General features: G+C 39.7%; 1 pseudogene; it reads right to left on the bottom strand.

The window, feature by feature from the left end:
* Positions 1-12,155: 12,155 nt before the first annotated feature.
* On the bottom strand, positions 12,156-25,874 carry LOC102853884 (annotated as a pseudogene).
* Between the last annotated feature and the right edge of the window lie 76 nt (positions 25,875-25,950).

The following is a 25,950-nucleotide window of genomic DNA, read 5'->3' as shown; positions in this document are numbered from 1 at the left end:
TGCATTTGTATAGAAACCAGTAAAAAGAAAACAAACAAAAGGAATCCACTTTTAGCTGATAAAGCATAATAAAAATGAGTCTTCAAGTGCCAGAACCAAAGAGGAAATTGAAAATTAGACTGACACATATGAGAACTGAAATTTCAACCATCTTTGGATGTGGGTGAATCGAGGTGTGAAAACAGAAGAGCTTATTTAGTAATGACCAGAGTCTTAAAAGGGAGCCCTAGTGGAATAGTCGGTAGAGAATTGTGCTGCTAGCCCAAAGGCCACATTTCTTGTGGTTCCAACCCACCAGTAGCTAGTAGAAAAAGGAAAAAAAAAAAAGAAAAATATATAATCTTCTCCAATGTGATTTACAACCTTAGAAAACCCCTGCAAGGTCAGCTATGAGTTCTGACTCAAAAAATAAGGTCATGATGCTTATAAAGAACAGAAGTCTTAGATTCACCTAAGGAAGATAAACTGAGATGCTTAGATTAGAAAAGTTATAATCCTACTAAAACTGGCTAAACAAGTCGGGAATATAAATTGTTGTTTATGTGCCGTCAAGTTCCTTGTGACTCATCTTGACCTTTTGTACAATAGCCCTGAAACCAACTCTATCCTGTGCCAACTTTATTATCTCCAACACACCTACCTTTATTACCCCAGTCACTGAATCAGTCCCTCTCATCAAAGCTCTTCCTCTATTGCACTGTCCCTCTACCCTCCCAAGCATGAAGTCCCTCTCCAAGGACTAGTCCCTCGTTGCGACAGCCCAAAGTATGTCAGATGAAGCTTCAGAATCCTTGCCTCCAAGGAGCATCCTGGTTTCGCCCTCTTCAGGGCTTTCTCCTGAAAGTCCGGTCCATGGTATTTTCAACACTCTTCTCTAGCTCTACAGCTCAAAGGCATCAATTCTCTTTCTATGATCCCTAGTCATTTCCCGGCTTTCTGATGCATAGCAAGTATTTGCAGAGATTATGGCCTGGCTAAGGTACATCTTAGTCTTCAGACTGATGTCAATGCTCTTCAGTATTTGGCTGATGGTACTAAGAGTGTTGATTGTGAAGCCAAGCAAACAAAAGCTGTGAACAATCTTAATCTCTTCATCATCCATACTAATGCTGTCAATTGACCCAGTGATGATAATCTGTTTTCTTGATGTTGAGCTTCAATCCATATTGAAGGCTGCAGTCCTTGACCTGAGGCAACAAATGTTTGAAGTCCTAAGTTTCAGCAAGCAGGGTTGTGTCATCTGCCTAACGCAGATTGTTGATGAGTCTTCTAATTCTGATGCCACTCTGCTTGGGGAAAACCAAATCTTCAATGAGGAATTAAAATTCCAGACCTTTCATTCATAAGTTATCAATGTACTTAGTCTTTTGGGAAAGGACCCCTAGTACTTAGTGCTAGAATACATAGTGCATAAAATATTGGACTAGTAACCAGTAGGTCAGAGGTTTTAATCCACCGATCACTTTGAGGGAAAAAGATGAGAAATCTCCTCTCAATACAATTTACAGCCTTGGAAACACAATGGAGAGCTGCCAGGGACAGGAATCAATTAATTGACAGTGAGTTTTATTTGAATTTTAGTCTATATAGTCTCATGGGGGTCTCAAGTCTATACAGTCTCATGGTTTTAGGCAAGTCAAAAATGGCTGGTGCAATTCATAGAAAGGGAACTGCCAGAAATTCAAGCAGCATTCAGATGCAGCCATGAAATAAAGAAAATCATTGTTGATACCAGAACAAAGAATATCAGAAAGATGCTTACTTGTGTTTTATTCACTACAAGAAGGCATTTGACTGTGTGGATCATAATAAATGATGAATAATGTTGAGTAAAATGAGAATCCCAGAACACTTAATTTTGCTGATGCAAAATCTGTACATAGACCAAGAAGTTGTTCAAAAGGACAAGAAAACAATGCATTATTTCAAATCTGGAAAGGTGTCTGCCATATTTGTAACCTCTCTCCATACTTATTCAATCTGTATGCTGAGCAAATAATTGGAAAAGCTGAACTAAGTGAAGAAGAACATGGCATTAGTATTGGAGGAAGACTCACCAATAATCTGTGTTATGCAGATGACATGATTTTGTTTGCAGAACCTGAAGAAGAATTGAAGCACTTACTGAAGAAGATCCAAGACTATAACTTTCAATATGGATTCAATCCCAACATCAAGAAAACAAAAATCCTCACCACTGGACTAATTATTTTGCATCAATGAGTTGGAATCCATCCTTCAGTGGGTTTTCAAAGGCAGTAAATTATATGGGAGGGGATTGCCAATCTTTCTCCCATTACGCAGCTGGTGGATTCAAAATTCGCGGCTTTGCATTATTAGTACAATTCCTTTCCATTAGGCCACCAGAGCTCCGTACTGCACCAATAGACAGCATCTTAATAGACTGAGAAAAGATTGAAGCTCTTAATGGTTTCATTTTACTTGGATCCATAATCAACACCCATATTAGTAGCAGTCAAGAAATTAAAAAAAAATAGAAAGAAAAAAACATGTTGCGTTGGGAAAACATACTTCCAAAGACTTCTTCAAAGTACTAAAGAGCAAGGATATCAGTTTAAAAACTAAGACACGTCTGATTCAAGTCATGGTATTTTCACTTGCTTCCTATACATCTGAAAGTTGAACAGTGAATAAGGAAGACCAAAGAAGAACTGATGCCCTTGCATTGTGGTATTGGTGAGTGTTGGATCTCTCATGGACTGTCAAAAGAACAATCTGTCTTGGAGAAAGTATAGCCAGGATGCTCCTTAGGGGCAAGGGTGGTAAAACTTCATCAAAGAGGATGAAACTTTGCATGTTGTCAGAAGAGGTCAATCTTAGAAAAACATTATGCTGGGAAAGGCTAGAGTGACAGTGAAAGAAAGGAAGCCCCTCAACAAGATGGATTTACACAATAATGGTAACATTGGGCTTGACCTGCTGGAGATTGTGAGCATGGGACAGGAGAAGGCAAAATTTCAATACAATTGCTAGAAGTTGTATTTGACTGGCAACTAGCAACAACATAACAACAGATTAGAGGCAGATGATGAAGGTCTAACATGTCGGAATACATATTTTTATTCATTAGATTAAGAGAAATAAATTAAAGAAACTCACTTTAAGAGCTTTTCAACAAGACAGTGACAAGTTCCATGCTATGATTTAGAAACACTGTTCCAGCCAACTGACAACTAGTTCAAGATAAACTAGAGAGAGAAGACATAGGTGTTTTGACAACTAAATGATTCACATGTCACAAAGGATCTTGATGGGAACAGAGATGCAATGCTGGTTAGAGCAAAGAGGAGTTTTACGAAATTGTGTAACCAAAATGCACGGAGAAGATGAGGTTATGCATGCCTTGATCCATCAGTAATCCTCAGAAGAAAAAACATGGTGGCCAGGTTTCTGGAATGAATGAGGATAAGAGTGCTGGATATGAGGTCTGACAGGAAGCTGGGGATCACATAAGGCAGTGATTTTTGGCTATGACTGTTAGAATCACTGGGAATTACAAAGCCCAGACCCAATCAAAGCCAATTAAGTCTTCTGGGATACAGTTGAGGCTTTGATACTTTTATAAGATCTTCAGATGATGGGGAGACTGCTGTAGGTCCTAGTTGGCTGTGTATACTCATATTCGATTTTAAGTACGAGGGAAAGCCAATGTTAAGCAAGTTGAGCAGACGAGTGACAAGATTTGTCTTAAAGTTTTACAGGACTCACTCTGGCTGTTAAGTGAATATCCTAGAGTGGAAACAAGGCTGGAGGCAGAAAATCAGATGAGAGATGGTAATGGATGTCTCTGCAATGGAAAATGGATTATATCCTGAAGGAAAACCATTCGATGAGTTGAATGTGAAGTATAAGAGAAAATTAGAAAGCATGAATAAAGATGAAAATTTTTGTCCAAGCAGCCTGGTAAATGGTAATGTTAATTGTTGGTATCAAAATAACATGATACTTTCTGTAGTCAACTAGCCAGACCTGAGTCACATGCTCATCTCTGGAGACAATGGCAAAGTCAAGTCTCACAAATCAGGGACAAATTCAGGGCATGTCGGCAACAAAAGGGGGATTAGATGCTGGCGGTCAAGAATAACAGCTCACACTAAAAATAAAGCAAATTTTAAGAGATAAAAGTTTTGGGTTTTTTCTTTCCTTTCACATCTCTTTGGAAATAATTTGGCCCTAAAGCCATTAAGTGGATTAAGGAAGGAAGCTATTGATTACATGAGATGGAGGAGTGGGTGTAGGCATCATGGATTACCACAAGGTTGTCAGAGCCCATGTAGGGTGTCAGACCATGTAGGGTGTCAGAACCTTGAACAGGGAAAAGGTGACATTCAAACAAGGGGCCTTAGGGGCAGCCAGACCTTAGAGTGGAGCCCAGGGTGAGAAGGACAGTGCAAAGCAGGGTGGGTCTGTAAGGCATCAAAGCCCAACAACTTGAGTAGTGGATACGTAAGAAGGTTTTCAATTATATGGTATCCAAGCCTGCATGTGTGAGGAAAGTGGTGTGTGGGTGAGGAAGGAGATTGCAATGAAAACTCATGGTTTTCAAGAGAAAGAGAAAGATTAAGAAGTAAATGGCTTGTATAGCTACACCCACCCACTCACCTCACACATGCACACATGTTCCAGAGCTCTGTTCCCTGAGAGGCCAAAGAGCAGTAATAACCAGCAAAAGTGATCACATAGAATGCCCAAATTTTTATTTCTAAACATCATTCTCCACTAACAGGACAAAAGATAACTGTTTGCAGCTTTGGGTCAGGGAAATGGAACATAAGTATAGAACATACAAAGTAAGAAAGGGTACAAATAATAATGGGAGGTCAGTTCGAGGTAAATTGGGGATAGTATGAATATTAAATAAATCCACCAGCTGCTCTACTGGAGAAGGAAAGACAGTCTCTTCCCATTTGATGAACTGCCTCTGAAAACAGCAACAGCATACTAACAACCATACTAACTATATAAAATCGAACAGCCTATGCCAATACTCATAAATAACTAAATGAATTAAAAGTTTAAGGAAAATGTGAAAATGTCTTAGCCAGATACAAACACCCTAACGGAATGCGTTGCTGGGCCGAGGAACTCCAGACTTTTCTCCAGAGGGAAATCAAGGTCAATTGGGCAAACTCAGTCCCCTAATACTAGTAATAGTCTACATATGACTTTGAAAAATAACTCCCAGGGTCTTAAAAAGTTTTCATTCACTCACCTAAGGTACAAATAAAGTGAAAAGGTGAGTGAAGAAAAGCAACAAAGGACTAACGGATTACATGAACTTCAGTCTCAATGACCAGAAAAATAGATGGTTTTGAGCTACCATTGTTGGTGACTCTGTAAGTGAAGGTCCCTGATGTTGTTGTTGTTGTTGTGTACCATTGAGTCAGAAGCACCCCATAGCTGACCCTCCTGCAGGTTTTCAGAGACAGTTAATTGCACAGGAGGAGACTGTCCATCTTTCCCCTGCAGAGCAGCTAGTGGATATGAACCATGTACCTTTGGGATTACAGTGCAGCTTTTTATCACTAAGTCACCAGAGCTCCCTGTAGAGTGGGGGTAAAGTGGAACAACACTCAGAATTATTGAGGAAAATAGCCAGGCTTACTGGTTTGATAAAAAAAAAATTCAAAATCCTAAGGTTATGAAGTCAATAGGTGTTCAGTAACATCAGAGAAGAATACACTTCTTTGAACAATCAACCATCCATGATCAAAAGGGTATCATTTACGCAGAGATAAAACTCAGAAGATGGGGAAGGATTGGGAAGGACAATGGAAATGGAAAACAAAAGGAGATAAGAGTCCTCTTTGCATTGATACATCTCTTTATATATTCATTTCAGATAAGTCTGTTCCAATGAACTGTCATTATCTATCCACTCTTATCCTATTCTCCTCCCAACTCCCCATGTCAGACTGGGGCATGGAGGAGGCAGGTAATTTTGCAACAATGAATGAATATTTTTAAAAAAATGAACTGGGAAAGGGGGAAGGGAGGGTGAGGGGGTAAAAAGTACAACAATGAATGAATGAAAATCTAACTTCTTTGTAAATATTTGTTAAAATCACAATTAAAATTTTATTTTAAAAAAGATATTCAGTTTAAAAAAAGAGAAAAGAGGCTGAGTGTTATTACAATGTGGCGATTGTAATTAATGTCAGGAAACGATGTACTTGAGTTGCTAAATGGAAAAAATTGCTCTGCACTTAAATCACAATAAAAAGTTAAATGGCAAAAAGTTTAGAGAGGACTAAAATATAAAATTGTCTTCCTATAAATAATTATTTATTGCAAAGGGAGAGAAATGTATATGATATGTTAATAAGACAATAATATCACTTGTGTAATAGTTCTACCAATGACAGTATAACCTAACTTTAAATGCAAGGGGAAAATCAGATAAACACAAAGATTTTAAAGCATTTGCTTATTAACATCAAAGACTATATAGTCTTCAATACAGACCACACCTCAACATAAAAGGTAAACAAATGCTGACAAGTGCACCAATATGCAACATGGTAATAAATGGAAGAAAGAGGGAAAATGTTGAGGAATTAATTTTATTTTATTCCACATTCAAAGCTGATGGAAACAACAGTCAAGAAATCAAATGACATTTATTGTCCGGTGAAAATATAATGCAAAGATCTCTTTAAAGTACAAGGACATCCTGTGTGGACTAAAGTGCACCTATCTCAAGCCACAGTATTTTCAGTAACCTCATATGCATTTATGCAGATGACACTACCCTGCTCGCTGAAACTGAAGAGGACCTCATGCACTTACTGCAGAGGGTCAAGGACTGCAGTCTACAGTATGGACTGAGGCTCAATGTCAAGAAGACAAAGATTCTCACCACTGGACCAGTCGGTAGCATCAGGATGGATGGTGAAGAGATTGAGGTTGTTCACAGCTTCAGTTTGCTCGGCTCCATGGTCAACACTCTTTGGCACCAGCAGTCAGGAAATAAAAAAACGTATTGCGATGGGAAAGTCTGCTGTTAGGGACCTCTCTAAAGTACTCAAGAGCAACGGTGTCTCTGTAAACTAAGGTCCGCCTGATACAGGCCATGGTTTTTGCAATCACTTGTTATGCATCACAGAGTTGGACAATGACTAGGGAGGATAGAAGGAGAATTGACGCCTTTGAGCTGTGGTGCTGGAGAAGAGTATTGAATGTACCATGGACTGCTAAGAAAACAAATAGATTCATCGTAGAGAGGGTTAAACCAGGCTGCTCCTTGGAGGCAAGGATTCTGGGGCTTTGTCTGACATACTTTGGACATGTTGTAAGGAGAGACAGGTCTTTAGAGAGGGACATCATGCTGGGTAAAGTAGAGGGACAGCGCAGGAGGGGAAGACCCTCTATGAGGTGGATTGATTCAGTGACTGGGGTAATCGGGATGGGTGTGTCAGAGGCAATGCGATTGGCACAGGATAGAGCAGGGTTTAGGGCTGTTGTACATATTGTCATTATGAGTCGCAAACGACTCGACGGCACATAACAACAACAACAACAACAACAACATATGCATTTGAAAATGGGACAATGAAAAAGGAAGACTGAAGAAGAATCGATGCCTTTGAATTATGTTGTATGGAAAGAATACTGAATATACCACAGCCGGTCAAAAGAATAAACAAATTTATAATGGAAGACATGCATCTAGAATGTTCCTTAGAGGCAAATATGGTAAGACTCCAACTAACAAGCTTTGTACACGTTCTCAGGAGGTGCTGGCCTCTGAAGAAGAATGCCAGCCTGGTAAGTATGATCTAGAGTCAGGAGAAAAGGGGAAGTTTCTCAACAAGATGGGTTTGCACAGAGGCTACTACCAGGGGCTCCAGCACAGCAGTGATTCAAAGGGCAGTGCAGGATGAAGCAGTATTTTATTCTGTTGCATAGAGGGTTGCTCTGAGTCAGAGCCCACTTGATGGCACGTAACAATAGCAACAACTCAGTTACTGGCTTATAACTTCCACACATACCAGATTTTAAATTTCAACAAAAGCCTATGATACATGTTCCAACCTAATGGAGATTAAAGCGATGTGATAGACAGCTAAGCACAAAAGTGTGATTCTGAACTGGGCACTTTGCTTTAAAAGGGCTTGATTGGGATGTTAAGCAAATTTGAATGGGTTCAAAATATTGCCTTTGCTGTTGTTAGATGCTCTTGTGTCAACTCTAATCCATAAGAACTCTGTATATTACAGATTGAAACCTTGCCCGATCTTGTGCCAGCCTCCACATCTCTGTGTACAAGCCCATTGTTGCAGTGTGCCCACCCACATCATTGGCGGTCTTTTTCTCTCACTGAACCAATCCACGTTTCCAAGTACGATGTTCTTCTCCAAGGACTGACCCCTTCTGACAACATGCCCAAAACATGTAAGACAAATTCTCACAATCCTTGCTTTGCAAGGAACACTGTAGCTGCACTATTACTAGTGGCTGGCAGTATTTCCATACTACCATTATCACATATTCTGACCTGTGTCCGCTCCATCAAAAGAATTTGAGAAGGCATCAGATAATGAAATAGCCAACTTTCCTGTACACATAAGAATTTCCCTGATCAATAAGAACATGAAAAAAAAAGAAGAAGAAGAAAAAAAAAAGAACATGGAAAAGAGAACTCTGGCAGCAGCATCTGAGAAGAGCTGCATTTTTGCTAGGCCAAGAGTTGCAGCACTTGCCTCAGGCATTACAGAATATAAAGCATAATTGATCCTGAAGCAGTAATAATAGCTAGGACAACAGCCTACTGTAGGTCTGACTCATTTCAAATTATTTTCATTTTTTAACAAATATGTACCTCAAATGCAGCCCCCCCACTCCTTGATAGTCAGTGGAGGCTTCACTACTGCTGTGTTGCTGAACAGGTATCAGTGGAGCGTTAAGTCTAGAAAGAAAGACCTGGTGACCTATTTTTTTTTTTTCAAAAAGAATATACATCATCAACAAAATCTCTGTGGGACACAATGGTTTCATTTAGGTACATAAGATTTGCCATTGGGAAAGTCTGTTGTTGGGGATCTCTCCAAAGCAATGTACTGATGCAAAGATGTCAGTTTAAAGCCTAAGGTGTAACTGTTTCAGATCATGTCTTTCCAATCACTTGTTATGCATTTGAGAGCTAGACAATGAGGAAGGAAAAGAGAAATACTAGTGCCTTACAGCTGCAGTGTTGGAGAAGAGTTCTAATTATCCTGCAGATTGCCAAAACAACAAATACATATGTTTTGGAGAAGGTGCAACCAGAATGTTACTTAGAGGCAAGGAGGGTGAAGCTTCATGTCACATGTTTCGGACACGCTGTTAGGCAGGGCTATTTTCTTGGAAAGAGACATTATGCTTGGAAAGGTAGGTCAGTAAAAAAAAGAAAGACCTTCTATGAGATTTACACAGTGACTATAGAAATGGCTTAAGTATATATATCAGAGATGACGAGGATGGCACAAAATAGAGGTGGATTCAGTTCTGTTGTTTATAGGGTCACTATGAGTTGTATTCAATTTGACAGCGCCTAACAACATGCTCAACATACAGATTAAATAGGCATGGAGAGTGAATATAGCCCTGATACACTCCCTTCTCAGTTTTAACCCCTGCTCTGTTCACACAACAGTCTCCTGGTCCAGGTATAGGCTTTGCCCAAGCAAAATTATGTACTCTGGGATTCTCATTCTTCTCAATGTCAGCCACAGTATGTTATGATCCACACAGTCAAATGCCTTTGCATAGTCAACAAAGCACAAACAGACATTCTTCTGGTATTCTCTACTTTCAGCCAAGATCCATCTGGTATCAGCAATGATATCCCTAGTACAATGGCCTCTTCTAGTCCTGCTTGAACTTTTGGCAGTTCCCCATATATGTACTGTTCCAGTAATTTTTTGGTTGGTTTTTTTTGTGAGGGTTTTCTTATAATTTTTATTGTGATTTTAATAAAAGTTTATAGCAAGGTTGGATTTGTCATTCATTCATTGTTGCACATTTTCCTCCTTACCAACCCCCAGTTCGCTTTTAAAAAAATCATCCATTGTTGCATAATTTCCTCCATCCCCTCCCCCCGTCTACTTTGTTCTAGCAGTGATCTTCAGCAGTATTTTGCTTACAGGTGACATTAATGATATTGATTGGTAATTTCCACATTAGGTAGATCACCTTTCTTGGGAATGGGAACAAATATGGACCTCGTCCAATTTATTGGACAAACAGCTGTACTCTAAATTTCCTGGCATAGACTGGTAAGCTCATGCAAGGCTGCATCTGTTATTTGAAATAAGTCACTTGGTATCTCATCGATTCCTGGGGTTTTATTTTTTGCCAGTGCCTTCAAATGCAGCTTCCACTTCCTCCTTCATTACCATTGGCTCCTGCTCACATGGTACTTTCTGAAATTTTTCAGTGCCAGTTCTTTCCGGTACAATGTATTCCCTCCATCTCCTTTCTTTCCACCGCCCCCCCACCGCCCCCAGGAAACCATTTAATTTGAACATAAAATTTATGTCATGTATCACAGAGTTAGACAGTAAAATTTGTAAAGGAGAAACAAAACAAAAACAGTATTTACAAATTTAGACTACATGAGAGAATGTGAAGAATCTTTTGTTAGTAAACAATACACCACATACATTTACACACTCTTTCAAAAGTGATGCATATATAAATAATATAATAAAGGATGGCAGAACTGATGTCTTTAAATTCAAGGACAGATTGTCTATGAAAGAACAGAATACTAGCATTTAAGTTATTTAGTTAATTTCCTGTTGTTGTTGTTGTTGTTATGTGCCATCGAGTCATTTGCGACTCATAGCGACCCTATGCAAAAGAGCCCTAAACGCCGTTCTCCCCTGTGCCAACCTCACTGTCTCAAACACATTCATTCCCAGCACTCCACTCACAGAACCGATCCATCTCATGGAGGGTTTTCCTCTCCCACGCCGCCCCTCCACTCTCCCAAACATGATGTCCCTCACCAAGGACCAGTCCTTCCTTGCAACATGCCCAAAGTATGTCAGACGACGCTTCAGAATCCTTGATTCCAGGGAACATTCCGACTTCACCCTCTCCAGGACAAACCTGTTTGTTCTCCTAGCAGTCCATGGTATATTCAACACTCTTCTCCAGCACCACAGCTCAAAGGCATCAATTCTCTTTCTATCATCCCTATTCACTGTCCAACTCTCCGATGCATAGTACATAATTGCAAATACTATGGCCTGGATCAGGCACACCTTAGTCTCCAGCCTGACGTCATTGCTTTTCAGTACTCTTGAGAGGTCCCTAACAGATGACTTTCCCAATGCAATTTGTCTCCTGATTTCCTGGCTGCTGTTACCAAGAGTGTTGACTGTGGAGCCAAGTAAACTAAAACTATCTCTTCACCATCCATACTGATGCTGCCAATTGGCCCAGTGGTGAGAATCTTTGTTTTCTTGATAGTGAGCTTCCATCCATATTGAAGGCTGCAGTCCTTGACCTTCTGCAGCAAGCGCTTCAGGTCCTCCTCAGTTTCAGTGAGCAGGGTTGTGTCATCTGCATAACGCAGGTTGTTGATGATTCTTCCACCAATCCTGATGCCACATTCCTCCTCGTACAGCCCAGTGTCTCAGATGATCTGTTCTGCATACAGATTGAAAAGGTATGGAGAGAAAATACACCTAATTACAAATTTAATTTTGTTCATTTCTAAATAACTCACAACTGCAAGAAGTCTTTTCACAGACTTATTCAGTCACATAGTTTTTCACTAACCATGTATAGTCTATAATTTAAATCCTTATTCAAAACAATTTCTTCTCCATTTCTCTATTTTCAGAAGTATAAATAAAATATTTTAAAAGGAAGAAAAGTCTGTTCTTTAGCTAGAAAACTCCTCCTCCACTGACTTCTGAAAGAGGCAAAAAAAGATTCCCACTTGTTCTCCTAAACCTTAAAAACACAAAGAAAAGTAAACCAACCCAGCTGCCAAAGTACTTTCACATATAACTCAGGGTCTGGATTAGTATTTCACGCTAGGTTTCCTGTTATATGCTGAAAACAATTTCGTTATTTACATTATTGAAAAATCTATTTAACACACTGGGTTCTCCCCAGTGCTTCCATCAGCAGAAACCTTGCTAGAAAAGGCGTGAGCAGTGGCTCTGCGAATGGAAACATCAAAGACTCGTCTCGGTTTCCCCCTCATCTTCTTCATCTGATTCATCCATATCTCCAAAATCATCATCTTTCTCTTCCTCCTTCTCTATCTCTTCATATTCATCAAGACCCATCTTTACAATTATAACAGCCTAAAGGCTCATCATCATCCTTCTCTTTCCACAGTAGAGTTGTCACCTCTGAGTCCATCTTTCCAGAGTTAGTTTAGCCCCATCCACCAGGATTAACTCAGAAACAAACAAGCCACAGACACTCTAAATGTTGGGGACTCCAATATGGAATCTGGAATGGCAACATTAAAGATCTTATCTTTAAAGTAAAGAAAATGGAAGGTATAATAGCCTTCCATGTAAACTGATGTTGTAGAGAATGTGGTAAAACTTGTGTACTCATATACTGGAACTGGGCTAATGATCGGAAATTCACCAACAAATCTAGGTCCTTGAACTTCTACATCACCTTTGTTGTTGTTGTTGTTGTTGATTGTTGTCGAGTCGAGCACAACTCATACTCTATGAACAAAAGACCTAATGTGTATCCGTAACTGTCATCATTTCACCAAGTTCATAGAGTTTCCAGAGGCATGTGGTTTAGGAAGTGTATGCCACTCTTGCTTCCAAACCTGTTTTAAATCTTGGAGGTCCACCAAACACTGTCCACATTGGGAAAGCATTCTGGTATTTGATACCCCAATGACACAAGGTTCAGCACCACAGCAACTCAGGTTACTTCATACTGCACATTGACAAAGAGTGATGTACAAAGTGGAAGAGTGTTCCTCCAGATATAAAGCACTAGTTTCACTTAGCAGTGGTTAAGTGTTGTCAAGTCGAATACAACTGAGAGTAAGTTTTGCACAAAAAACTCTGCTCTGTGACTAACATCATTTCTGCACATTTGAAGAGTTTAGAGGGTTTGTAGACTTTCCAGAGACATTTAGTTTTAGGAAGTCAATGCCACTCCTGCTTCTCAGCATAAATCAATCTGGAAGTTCATCCAAACACTGTACATAATTGGTAAACATTATGGTATTTGACAAGACTATGGAACAGTGTGCAGCGTCACAGCAACATCAAGTTGTTCAGTTCAGCAAATAGACAAAAGATTGCTGTGTCATTCAAGGAATATTCATTCAAAAATTAATAAATTTTTCCCAAGAGGACTCACACAATAGGCAAGGCTCAGGTACACCCACTCTTGGGGGTGTAAGAGCAATAATACATATCAAACGTGACCCCAAAGAAGCACAACCCCAAAAAGTTCCCTTCACTTGCCCATCCGGACCAGCATCCACAAACATCCACATTTAGCATTTGTTATTCTCCAATAACGACTTGTCCAGTTGACAAGCCTTCTCAGGAAGTGCATCTGTTGATAATTCTGATGTGTATGTGAAGAAATAGTGAGGAGGATGGACAGAGCTAAGTTCTGGCAGAAACGATGTAGAATCAGAACCTGTAATATCTCCAGTTGTTGCTACACACTCTGGATCGTGGGCATATCTGAAAATTTGGTCTGGGTGATGGGAAAGCCACGTGATACAACATTGTTGATGTAAGAGGTAAACCATTCAGTGAAAGTAGCACGTATGACAAACACCAATTGTAGCTTGAGTTAGAGCTATTTGGTCTGGACATTGATAGAAAACTGCTTTTTTGTTTCAGCCTTCTGTAGTTTCCAGACTCAAACCAGTGTGCATGCAACAGATGAGGGAGAAAACTGTTTAAAAGGACTATATGATTAAGTATTATTTTCATGACAAAATTCCAGAAAAAGAAATGCATAGTAAAAGTGGGCTGTGGACTGTGGACTTGGGTGGGGGTGGGGGTATTGTATAACAATAAAAGAATTTTTTTCTTTTCAAAGAGAAAAGTGAACTGGGGGAGGAGTGGGCAGGGAGGAAAATGTGCAACAATGAATGAATGAAAAAAAATTAAATGGGAAGGATATGCTGTAAAAAATATATTGTATTTTAAAAATTTAATTAAAAAAAGTTAAAGGGAGACAATATTTCAGTCCCTGTCTCTGTTGGAATCCTCCAGCAGCCGTATCAACATCTAACAAATCCTCAGAATGATAGTGATTAGACAGTGCCATACTTCCCAATAACCCAGGAATCACGATCTTCTGCCCATTGTGGAAATGGTATGAACATCGATAATCATGAGGAAGCTGACAACCGATTGAGCTTCCACTGCATCTAGACCTTCTCCCGTCCCCTCTTTCAGAGACAAAACCATCTGTGGACGCTTGGGTTCCAAATATATTTTCAGATCATCCCAAGCCTTTTTAATAGCAGCACAGTGGTCAATGTATCTTCCTACATCAGGGTAAGTATCTATGAAGAGAGATTTCCAACACTGATTGTTCTGTGCTTTCTCTTCCTCCAGTATTTTTTACGATGTCTTCTCCACAGTGGATCATGATTGGACATCTAAGTCTTTGACTGACATAACAGCAATTGAACAGGTCGTGGTAGTCCACAAAGGATTAGATGAGGAGTGGTAGGTCAGTGGCGGGGGGGGCGATTCTAGGGTCAGTGGTGTCCCTTAAGTTTCCATGGCTGCTGTCTTCCTGGCCCTGGCGCCTCCTGCCGCCGCAGCGTGGGGGCGGTTCTCCCTCCGTCTCCTTTTGATGCTTTCTAGGTCATTCAATTTATTGCCCATGGCATCTTTCAGTATTGCAATTCAAGGTTTAATTCATTTTTCATTTTTCGCAGCGTGAGAAATGCAGAACAAGTTCTTCCCTTTTTATTCTCTAATTCCAGCTCTCTGCTCATTCCATTATAATACTTTGCTTTGTTCTCCTGTTCTGCCTTTTAAACCATCTGTTCAGCTCTTTTACTTTGAGAGCTGAACTCTATGGAGAGTAATTTGGCATCTGGATTGAAGATTCATCATTAACCTGCTTTATGCAGATGACAAAACCTTATTTGCTGAAAGTGAGGAGGACTTGAAGCACTTGTTGCAGAGAATCAAGGAAAACAGCCTTAGGTGTGGATTGCATCTGTGTCAAGAAAACAAAGATTCTTATCATTGGACCAATAGGCAATGTCATAGTGAATGGAGAAGAAATTGAAACTTTCAACAACTTCATCTTACTTAGATCTACAATTAACACCTTTGATACCAGCAGTCAGAAAATCCGGAGATGTATTGCATTGGGCAAATCCACAGTTAAGGACTTCTCCAAATTATTGAGGAGTAATGATGTCAATTTGAGGACCAAGTTGCATCTGTTTCAGGCCATGGTCTTTCAATTACTTGCCATGCAACTGAGAGCTAGACAATAAAAAGGGATGATAGAAGAAAAAATGATGCCTTTGAGTTGTATTGGAGAAGAGCACTGAACATCTCATGGACTGTCAAAAGAACAAATAAATATATCTTGGAGAAGATGAAGCCAAACTGCTACTAGGAGGCAAAGATGATAAGGCTTTGTCTCACATACTTTGGGCATGTTACTAGCAGGGATTATTCTTTGGAGAGCAACATACTGCTGGGAAGGGTAGAGGGTTAGCGAAGGAGAAGACCCTCATCTTGTTGGATTGACACAGTGCCTTTCACAATGGGCTCTAGTGTGTCAGGAAGTGTGAAGATGGCACAGGATATGAAGGGGTTCAGATATACTGTTCATAGGGTCTCTGTGAGTTGTACTCGACTCAACGGCACCTAACAACAACAACATGAGCTGGGGGCTTACTCAAGAACTAAGAACAATAGGACACCCGGAATTCATTGGCTTACTTCAGAAGTAGGCAATTCTAGAAAGACAATATCAATCATTATTATAGCATAATAATGAAAAATAATTATTTACAATAAATTTCAATACTAAGAAGAAATTATCTAGTGGCCTAGTAGGAAGAAGCTGTGCTGCAATCCTGAAGGCATGCAGTTCTAATACACCAGCTGCTCTGTTGGAGAATGGACAATCTCCCCCCTTATGATTAACTGTCTCTGAAAACCTACTGGGGGGTCAGCTATCCGTGGGTTCCAACTTTATGGTACACAACAACAACAAATGCAACAGTTGGTGTTATTGTCACCAACTGTCAACAATTAGCATTTCCATCACATTATGATAAACATGATCAGATAATCACATGCACTTTATGTTCTACTAGTTTATTCCTGGAGAGAGGATGAAAGGCACCCAAGTGTCGAGGACTCTCCTTCATAGGGTCGCTATGAGTTGCCTGCAACTCGACGGCACTTAACAACAACTAGTTTACAAAATTTGAATACATTGTTTTCAAGAACAAATTTTTTCCATTTCCCTCACCCGTCCTCCCATCAAATTGTATAACCCATGATTAATCTCACCCTCCCCTTGCACATCCTCATCCCTCTGCTTCCAACCTTTCCCACTCCTCTTGGATACTTATACTCATTATACAATAATGGTTTCATACAATATTTATCCTTGGGGAACTGAGTTAGTTCACTCAGCATAATGCTCTCCAGTCCCTCCCAAGCTAGGTAATAATTTACAAAATCATTGCTCCTGAGTGCTGCATAGTGTTCCATTGTGTGAATATACCATAATTTCTCAATCCATTCATTTGTTGTTGGACATCTGGGCTGTTTCCATGTTCTTGTGATGGTAAATAATGCTGCTATGAACACTGGTGTACAAATCTCAGTTTGTGACTCAGTTCTCATTTTCGAAGGGTAGCTATTTCACTACATCTTTATCTTAAATGTTTAATCTCAGATACACGGTTGTTACCGTTATGTGCCATTGAGTGGACTACAACTCACAGGAACCTTATGAACAATGGCTCTGAACTCTGCCCTATCCTGAGCCAGTCTCACCATCTCTGACACACTTGACCCTGTTGCCACAATCACTGTGTCAATCCCTCTTATCCAGGATCTTTCTCTCTTGAGCTGACCCTCTACAAGTCCAAGAAGGATTTTCTTCTCCAAGGACTGGTCCCTCCTGGCAACATATCTAAAGTACATGAGACAGTTTCTAATTCCTTGCCTTTAAGGAGCAACCTGGCTTCACTTTCTCCAGATCTGTAATCTTTTCAGAAGAATATGTTCAATACATATTCAGAAGAATATGTTCAAATCATAGACAGGCACAAGTAACATGGGTAGCATGTACACATACACATGGAGAGTATACTGTGGTACTTTCCCATAATTATTAACTTCTGATTTTACAAAATAACATTTTTATTCCATGAAACAAAATGTATATTGAGTAAGATTAAGTTATTCACTTTTTAGTTAACCATTTTTTACTTCATTAAAATCATGGTGGGAAATCATATAGTTGTGCCTTGGTTCTTCTCAGGCAAAGATCCTACTGTTGTTGTTAGTTACTATCAAGCCAATTTCAACACAGAGACTTTATAAGACAGAGTAGAATTTCCCCCAGAGTATTCTTGGCTTCAGTCTTTACAAAAGCACATTGCCAGACCTTTCTTTGATGGAACAAATTCAAGCCATCAAACTTTCTGTTCTGTAATATGCCTGAGAGATATTGCTATCTACTCAAATTTTCTTCATGGGTGGATTTGTGAGGCATGAATTCAAATGCTTAAAAAAAAAGTTACAATATGGTTTTGTTATTTTCTTTTAACAGTAATATCTGGCGAGTTAAACAGTATAAAAATAACTAAATATATTTTGAATACACACTTTTAACACAAACGTAGAGCCATTTGTAGTAAATACTTTTTTTCTGAGTTAAATGTACCAATAATTATTAAATTCATTTTCTTGTGTAATAAAAAGTACATACTGGTTTGCTCCACATATTTAAAGCATGCATGATTGAATTTTTTCTCAATTCAACCACCAAAAAACTCATGAAACTTGGAACTTCTGAAAGATATAACTCATGTACTAAGTTTTCTGAACCTGCAGTTGTTATGTGCCATTGAATCAACTGCTACCCATAGTAATCCTGAAAAAGAGACTGGAACCTTCCCCCATCCTGTTCCATCCTCTCAGCCCCTGACGTGCTCAGGGTGACTTATACTCACTGCATCCATCCATCTTCTGGGGGGCCTCTTCCTCTCTTTCTCTAACCCCTCACCTTCCTAGCATGATGCTGTTTTTGTTGTTTTGGTTCGTTTGGTTTTGTGGGTTTTTTACATTTCTACTTGTTTTATTTTGTTTTTCTGAGAACCTGAAGAGATTGCTGTAAACATATCCTCATATGTATTTGTGAAGAAGTTATTAATACATTTGTAAAGAGTGGCAAGAACCATAAGCAAAAAAATTATCTGCAAAATTGCAGGTAAAATAACTGAGGAAACCTTTCTGATTCTTTTCTCCAGTCTGACTATAGGTTACGTGGTAGAGGTGGAAATTTGCTTTCTGAACCATTTTGTTTTATATCTTTCTCTATTAATGTTAACAGAGAACACTAGAATGTATAACCATTAAAGATTATGAAATAAAAAGTAATGCTCAGCTTCAAAAATTCATCGTCACCCAGTGTTTTCTTTTTAAACTGAAAAGCATTGTTTCATCACTTTTGCTCCTGGGAGGGATTCCTGGCACATAGTAAACAGTAAGGAAAGGAGGCAGCAGCACTGAGTCTCCACACGGTGCAATTCGAAAAGGCTCATAGGCACCTTTTATGTAGTAAGTAATGGAATAACTGGAAAAATGCCTTTAGAAGCAGAGGATTTTGGCCAAAAGAAAAGAATAGCCAAGGCATTTTAGAAATAACATGAGGCAAATTGGGAGCTGTTCAAGGCATTTTGCTTAGGTAAAATTCCACAATGCAGTATTCAACAAAGTCTAGTTACTGGAGATGGACATCATGCTTGGCAAAGAGGCTTAGGGAAAGCGTAAGACCCTGAGGGAGATGGACTGACCCAGCGGTTACAGCATTAGCATCAACCCTGTGGATATGGTAGGACTGGGCAGTTTTATTGTCTTGCACTAGAGTCACGACAAGGCAGAACCAGCTCACTCCCAGGCACTGGACAACATTTAAGCATATTATACTAAATAAAAATTTGCATTGTATTTCTTAGTCAAAGTAGAGGCCAGAGGAAGGAGATAGAGTTATCAGTTGGTCTACAATGGCTCAAAATGGCTTTGTTAATTCATGTGACCCAAAGGTAAGTATACTTAGTGAACAAAAAGCAATTCTTTTCCCTTTATGATAGTAGAGTTTTTCTGGTTTTTGTGGGTTTTGAGGCACTCTGCTGTTTTGTTGTTGTTGTTGTTGTGTTGTTATGTACCACTGAGTCCTCTGCAACTCATAGTGACCCCCACATACAATAGCCATATTTTGAGTCAATTTCATTGCCTCAGACACACCTTCCTATCCCATTACACCAAGTACTGAGTCAATTGATCTCATCCATTCCCAATTCAATCTATCTCTTTTCTCATGCTGCTCCTCTACCCTTATCTAAGGACTGGCCCCTCTGGCAACATGCTCAAAGTATGGGAGACAGAGCTTCAAAATCCTTGCCTCCAAGGAGCAGTTTCACCCTCTCCAGAACTGACTTGTTTGTTCTTTTAGCAGTCCATATATATGTAACGCTCTTCTTCAGCACTACAATTTAAAGGCACCAGTTCTTCTGCCATCTTTAGTCATTGTCCAGCTCTCTGATTCATAGCAAGTAGTTGTAAAGACCATGGCTTGCATCAGACACATCTTAATCTCTAGACTGATATCATTGCTCTTTGGTACTCTGAAGAGGTCCCTAACAGCAGGATTTCCCAATGCAATTTATTTTAAGTTTTTGACTGCTGGTGCTAAGAGTGTTGATTGTGAAGTCAAGCAAGCTAAATTGTTAACAATCTCAATCTCTTCTCCATCTATCATGATTCTGTCAATTGGCCCAGTGGTGAGAATCTTTGTTTTCCTGATGTTGAGCTTCAACCTATATTGAAGACTGCAGTCCTTGACCTTCTGCAGCAAAAGTTTCAGGTCCTCCTCAGTTTCAGCAGGCAAGGTTGTATCATCTGTATAACACAGATTGTCAATGAGTCTACCTCAAATCCTGATGTCACATTCCTCCTCATAAAGGTCAGCTTCCTGAATTATCTGTTCTGCATATAAATTGAAAAGGTATGATGATAGGATACATCCCTGGTATATACCTTTCGTAACTTTGAACCATGAAGTGTTTCCTTGCTCTGTTCTAACAACTGCCTCCTGGTCAAAGTACAAGTTTCACATGAGCATACTCGAGTGTTCTGGGATTCCCATTCTTCTCAAGATTAGCCACAATTTGCTATAATCCACACAGTCAAATGCCTTTGCAGTCAATGAAATACAAATAGACATTCCTCTGGTACTTTCTGCTTTTAACTAAGATCTATCTAACACTGGTTAGCATATCTCTAGTGCCAAGGTCTCTTCTAAACTCGCCTTGCACATCTGGCAGTTCTCTTTTGATGTTCTGTCCCAGTCATTTTTGGATCATATTCAGTAGGATCTTGTTTGCATGTGATATTAATGCTATTGTTTGATAACTTCCACACTGTTAGATCACCATTTTTGGAAAGGAAATAATAAGGATCTCTTTCAGTCAGTTGGCCAGGTAGTTGTCCTCCAGAGTTCTTGGCATGGTCTGGTGAGCATGACCAGGGAAGCATCTGTATTTTAGCAGTAAGGAATTTCATTGCCAACCCAAAGATATGTGGTTCCAATCCACCATCTTCTCCATAGGAGAAAGAAGGGCACTATCTTCCTGTGCAATTTGTTGTTGTTAGGTACCATCAAGTTGAGTACCGACCTTATAAACAGCCAACCTGAACCCTGCCGTATCCTGTGCCATCTTCATCATCTCTGAAACACTTAAGGTCTTTGCTGAAGTCACCTTGTCAATCCATCTCACTGGGAGTCACCTTCACTGACCAACCCCCCCCCCCATCTTTTCAAGCATGATGTCCCTCTCCAATGAATGGCCTCAACTAGCTGCATGTCTGAAATATGAAAGCCAAAGCTTTGCCATCTTTTCCTCCATGGAACAGACTGTCTATATTTCTCCAAGGTATATTTGTCTGTTCTTTCAGTAATCCATGGGAAATTCAGTACTCTTATCCTGCACCACAACTCAAAGGCATCAATTCATCTTCTGTCACATTTATTGCCTTTTTAATGCATAGTAAGTGATTGAGAAGACCATGCCTGAATTAGGCTCATCTTAGTTTTCAAATTGACTTCTCATTCTGGAGAGGTCCCTGATAGCTGACTTGCCTAGTACTAAATGTTCCCTGATTTCCTGACTTTGTACCAAGGGTGTTGATTGCTGATCCAAGAAAGATAAAACTACTGACAGCATAAAACCATTGACAGTTTCAATTCTTTTTTCTATCTATCATAATTTAACTGTTGGTCTTGTAGTGTGGATCTTTGTTTTATTGATGTTGAGAGTAAGGTAATTCGAGAAGCCAGATTCCATGAGGAAGAAAGGCATCAGGTTTGAAAGAAGAGTAATTAACAACGGCATTATGCAGATGACACAACTTTGTTTTGCTTTTGTGCAATTTACTGCCTCTGATAACCCACTGGAGAGTCAACTACAGGTCGATTTCTACTTGAAGATACTCAACAACAACAAGAATGTGGTGTTTAGTAGGCCTTTCTTGTCCATCACCAAAAAAAATTTTGCATCCACTGGAGAGAACATGATTTTACTTATTTATTACATCTCAAAGGCCACAATGTTAGCCACAATTTGTTGTGATTCACAAACTCAAATGCCTTTGGACAGTCAATAAAACACAAATAGACATTCTTCTGATACTCTCTGCTTTCAGCCAAGAGTCATCTGACATTGGCAATGATATTCTTAGTGCCATGGCCTCTTCTAAACCCAGCTTATTTTTCTGGAAGTTCTCTGTCGATGTACCATTTAGTCTTTTTCTTTCTTAAAATAATATTCAGCAAGGTTTTGTTTGCATGTTAGGTTTTGCTTGCATTAGTGATATTACTGGATAATTTCCACACTCAATTGGATCACCTTTCTTGGGAATGGGAATAAATATAGATCTCCATATTAGCTGGCCAGGTAGTTGTCTTCTAGATTTCTTGGCACAACCTGGTGAGTGTTTCTAGGATTGCATCTGTTTGTTGAATTATGTCAATTGTTATGCCATCAATTACTGGGACCTTATTTTTTTCCAATTCCTTCAGAGAACCTTGAATTTTCTCCTTTGCCATTGCTTCTAGATCATATGCTATTTCATTCAATTTTTCTGTGTCAGCCACTTCTTTTTGGTACAGTGACTTTGTGTACTCCTTCTGTTTTCTTTTGATGCTTCCTGGATCATTTACTATTCTGCCCATAGCATCTTTAAATATTGCAACTTGAGGCTGGAATTTATTCTTCAGTTCCTTCAGCTTAAGAAATGCTGAGTGAGCTTGTCCCTTTTGATTTTCTAACTTAAGCTTTTTGCACATTTTGTTATAATATTTTGCTTTGTCTTCCCAAGCTGCCCTTTGAAATCTTCTGTTCAGCTTTTAATTTCATGATTCCTTCCCTTTGCTTTGGCTTTTCAGCACTCTAGTGCAATATTCAGAATCTCTTCTGACATCCATTTGGTATTTTCTTCCTCCTCTGTCTTTCTAATGACTTTTTGCATTCTTTCTGGATGATATTCTTGATGTCATCCCATAGCTCATCTGGTCTTCATTCATTAGTGTTTAAGGCTTCAAATCTCTTCTTGAGATGATTTTTCAACTCAAGTGAGATAGACTCAAGGTCATATTTTGGTTCTTGGGGATTTGTTTTCATTTTCTTTAGCTTTAGTTTGAGCTTGCAACAGAGTAGTTGATGGTATGTCACGTAGTCTAGTTTTCACAGCTGATATAGAGCTTCTCCAGTGAGTCTTTCCACAGATGTAATCAATATGATGCCTGTGTAGGCCATCAGGTGAGATTCATGGGTATAGTTGACATTTTAGTTTTTATAAAAGGTATTTGCAGTGAATTTATCATTGATTGTGCATAATCCTATTATTCTACCTCCAGCTTCATTCTTGTCATCAAGTCCATATTTTCCAACTATTGATCTTTCTTTCTTTTTCTTATCATGCAAGAATGATTGTTATTTTTTGGTGCTACCAAGCTGACTAGCACTCATATTATCCCTAAGAAGACCATATCTGAGCCCTGCCCTAACCTACACTATCCTTGCCACCTCTGAGATAACTGCTCCCTTGCCCTTTATTAGTCCTTTATGTCAATTCAGCTTGTTAGAGGTCTTCCTTTCTTTCATTGATTCTCAAACTTTCCCAGCATGTTCATCCTTTTCCAAGTACTGGCTCCTCCTGACAAGTCCATAGTATGTAACAAAATATTTTAAAATTGAAATTCTTTGTGTCTATAGCAGAGAAATAAAGCCATTTTCAGAATACTATGCACAGAAGTTTTTCTTCACACAAGAGTAAGGTTTGAGAGAAAGCAGAAGGCAAGGTGGGCTTTCAGATGGTGAAAAACTCCCTACTCATGATGCTCCTTTAAGTCAAGACATGGTAGACCAGCTTAGTGGACCTTGAAGTTTCTAAGATCCTCTCTGAAGGACAAAAGGAGAAAGATGTGGCAATCTCCTTTGATAAAAATGTACATCCTTTCAAAAAAAAAATATACATCCTTAGAAACCCTATGGTTCTACCTTGGTCAACAGGGTCACTGTGAATTGGAATTGGCTTGTTTGCGATTGGTCTTTATTTTGCTACTTGTCTGGAGGACAGGTGAATATTGTTGTTGTTAAGTGCCATCGAGTCATAAGCAACTCATAGCGACCCTATGAACAAAAGACCTGGACACTTGTATAACTTTCGTCCTTTCTCCAGGTTCATAGGGTTTCCAGAGGCAAGCTATTTCAGAAGTGAGAGCCACTCCTGCTTCCAAGCTTGTTTTAAAGGGGGAGCTCCACCAAACACAGATGAATAGCAAAGCTAATAATTGCATTATCCATTGTTTTGTTTTTATTTGGCCAATCTGCTTTCACAAAGATTAATCTTACAAATCCTAGGGAGTTTTACTCTTTCCTGTAGGATAGCTTTAAGTCATAATGAATTTAACAATAATGGACTTGGTTTTATGTTTTGGAATAACTTGTTATTGTTGCAATAGATTATGCTCTTCTTTCCTCCCAAAACCCTACAAATAAAACCAATTACCACACACACCTTTAGCCATTTAACAAAAGTTGATAAGCTCTTCATTACTTGGATGATGTCTAACTTCAAGGAATTTGATTTAGTTTCTTGTTTCTCAAAGTAGCTGGGAGCTGATTAGAAATACAGAATCTCAAATCCTGCCCAAATTGGCTGAATCAGAACTGATAATTTAATTACATATTACCCAAACTCAAGCTCCTTTCCTCTTCATGCAGTAGTGCCTGTGAAGAATTACTGATCTGACTCTTCATCTTACAACCTGTGGTTAGTAATAGTAGATGTACATTAGAATAATAAAGGATCGGTTTATCTTGACTCTAGACCTAATCATACTCCAACATCTCCCCACCCCCACATACACACAAACCCAAACTACATAATCCCTCAGTCAATGCTAACTTCCCTGTATGCCCTGATCCTGGTTGGAGAGGTCAACTATATCCAAGTGTGTACTACGGTTTGTAGCTGGTATGGGATCTCACATGAGGAATACCAGCCCCCAAATTGCTAAAGAACTAGTGCATATGTTTCCACCTTCTATCAGTGGTCTCTTAGGACACAATCCACTCCAAGAATAGCATTAATGCCTTTTTAATTTACAGGTCAGTTCGGATTTGATGTCTAAGGCCACTCAGATAGCCGTATAGGTTACCTGAGTGTCTGAGGTTACCAAATGTTTCAGAGTAGCTTACACCTACGACCTTTGCCCATCATCTTTCCTGGATGGAAAAATGGAAATGACAAATGATTTTTGAGAAGCTATTCAAAAAATTGCTTTTACGTTGATCCGAAGCCTAATGAAACCCATCACCTGCTCCAGATCATCATCCATGGGGCAGTTTACAGGTGTTGGACCTCTTCAGAAGTTCAGATCTGACAGAATGAAATATCACTTGAATTTAAGGGGAGAAGGTGTTACATAGGGCACATAGGGTGTATTTAACAAATATTAATTAACTAAATTTCTCCAAAAGCCCCTAACTTCTGGTCATCCAAAGTTATTGAACATGACATATTAGGGAATCTGCTATAGAAATATTGAGAGCTGTAAAGCTGTTTTATCACAAGATTTTAAAAGAAAGCTCTTAATCTGCTTTAAAATAACAAAAAATTAAAAAATTCCACAGAAATTTGGCGTCCAAATTCCATGATATATATAGAATTTTGGTTCTAGTTTGGCATCAGCCTCTCATTTAGCAGCGGCCAAAGGATGTGATCCTTGCCCTTGAATCTCCTTCCTTTGTGGTCCCCCGCCCCCCAGCCTGCGCCTTTACGTTTCCCAGGCAGGGAGCGCGCGCGCGGCTGCGCTCATTAACGCGCAGCGCCAAGCGGGAGCTGTCAGCGGCCGGGGCTGCCTAGGACCCAGGAGGAGCCGCTTCTCTCACGCTGCAGCGCCTCCGCGGCTGAGCCACAGGCCCCGCGCTCCCTGCCCCACGCTCCCCTCCAAGACTTGGGCATTTCTTGGGGGGGCCGGGAGCGCCTCTCACCCTGACAGCTGGCCCGACGGGCTGCCGAGCTGGGCCTGGACGTGGATGCTCGCCAGTGGGCTGGGCCGGCCATCAGCGGGGGAGGCGAGCTGCATTATTTCCCGTTAGGGCCGGGCTCTGCTGGAGGAAGGGGCCCCAGGCGCCGCCCC

This window comes from Elephantulus edwardii, unplaced genomic scaffold (assembly GCF_000299155.1).
Source record: "Elephantulus edwardii isolate Elephantulus edwardi_28Jun2011 unplaced genomic scaffold, EleEdw1.0 scaffold00558, whole genome shotgun sequence".
Taxonomy (NCBI): Eukaryota; Metazoa; Chordata; class Mammalia; order Macroscelidea; family Macroscelididae; genus Elephantulus; species Elephantulus edwardii.
This window is presented reverse-complemented; position numbering and strand designations above follow the sequence as displayed.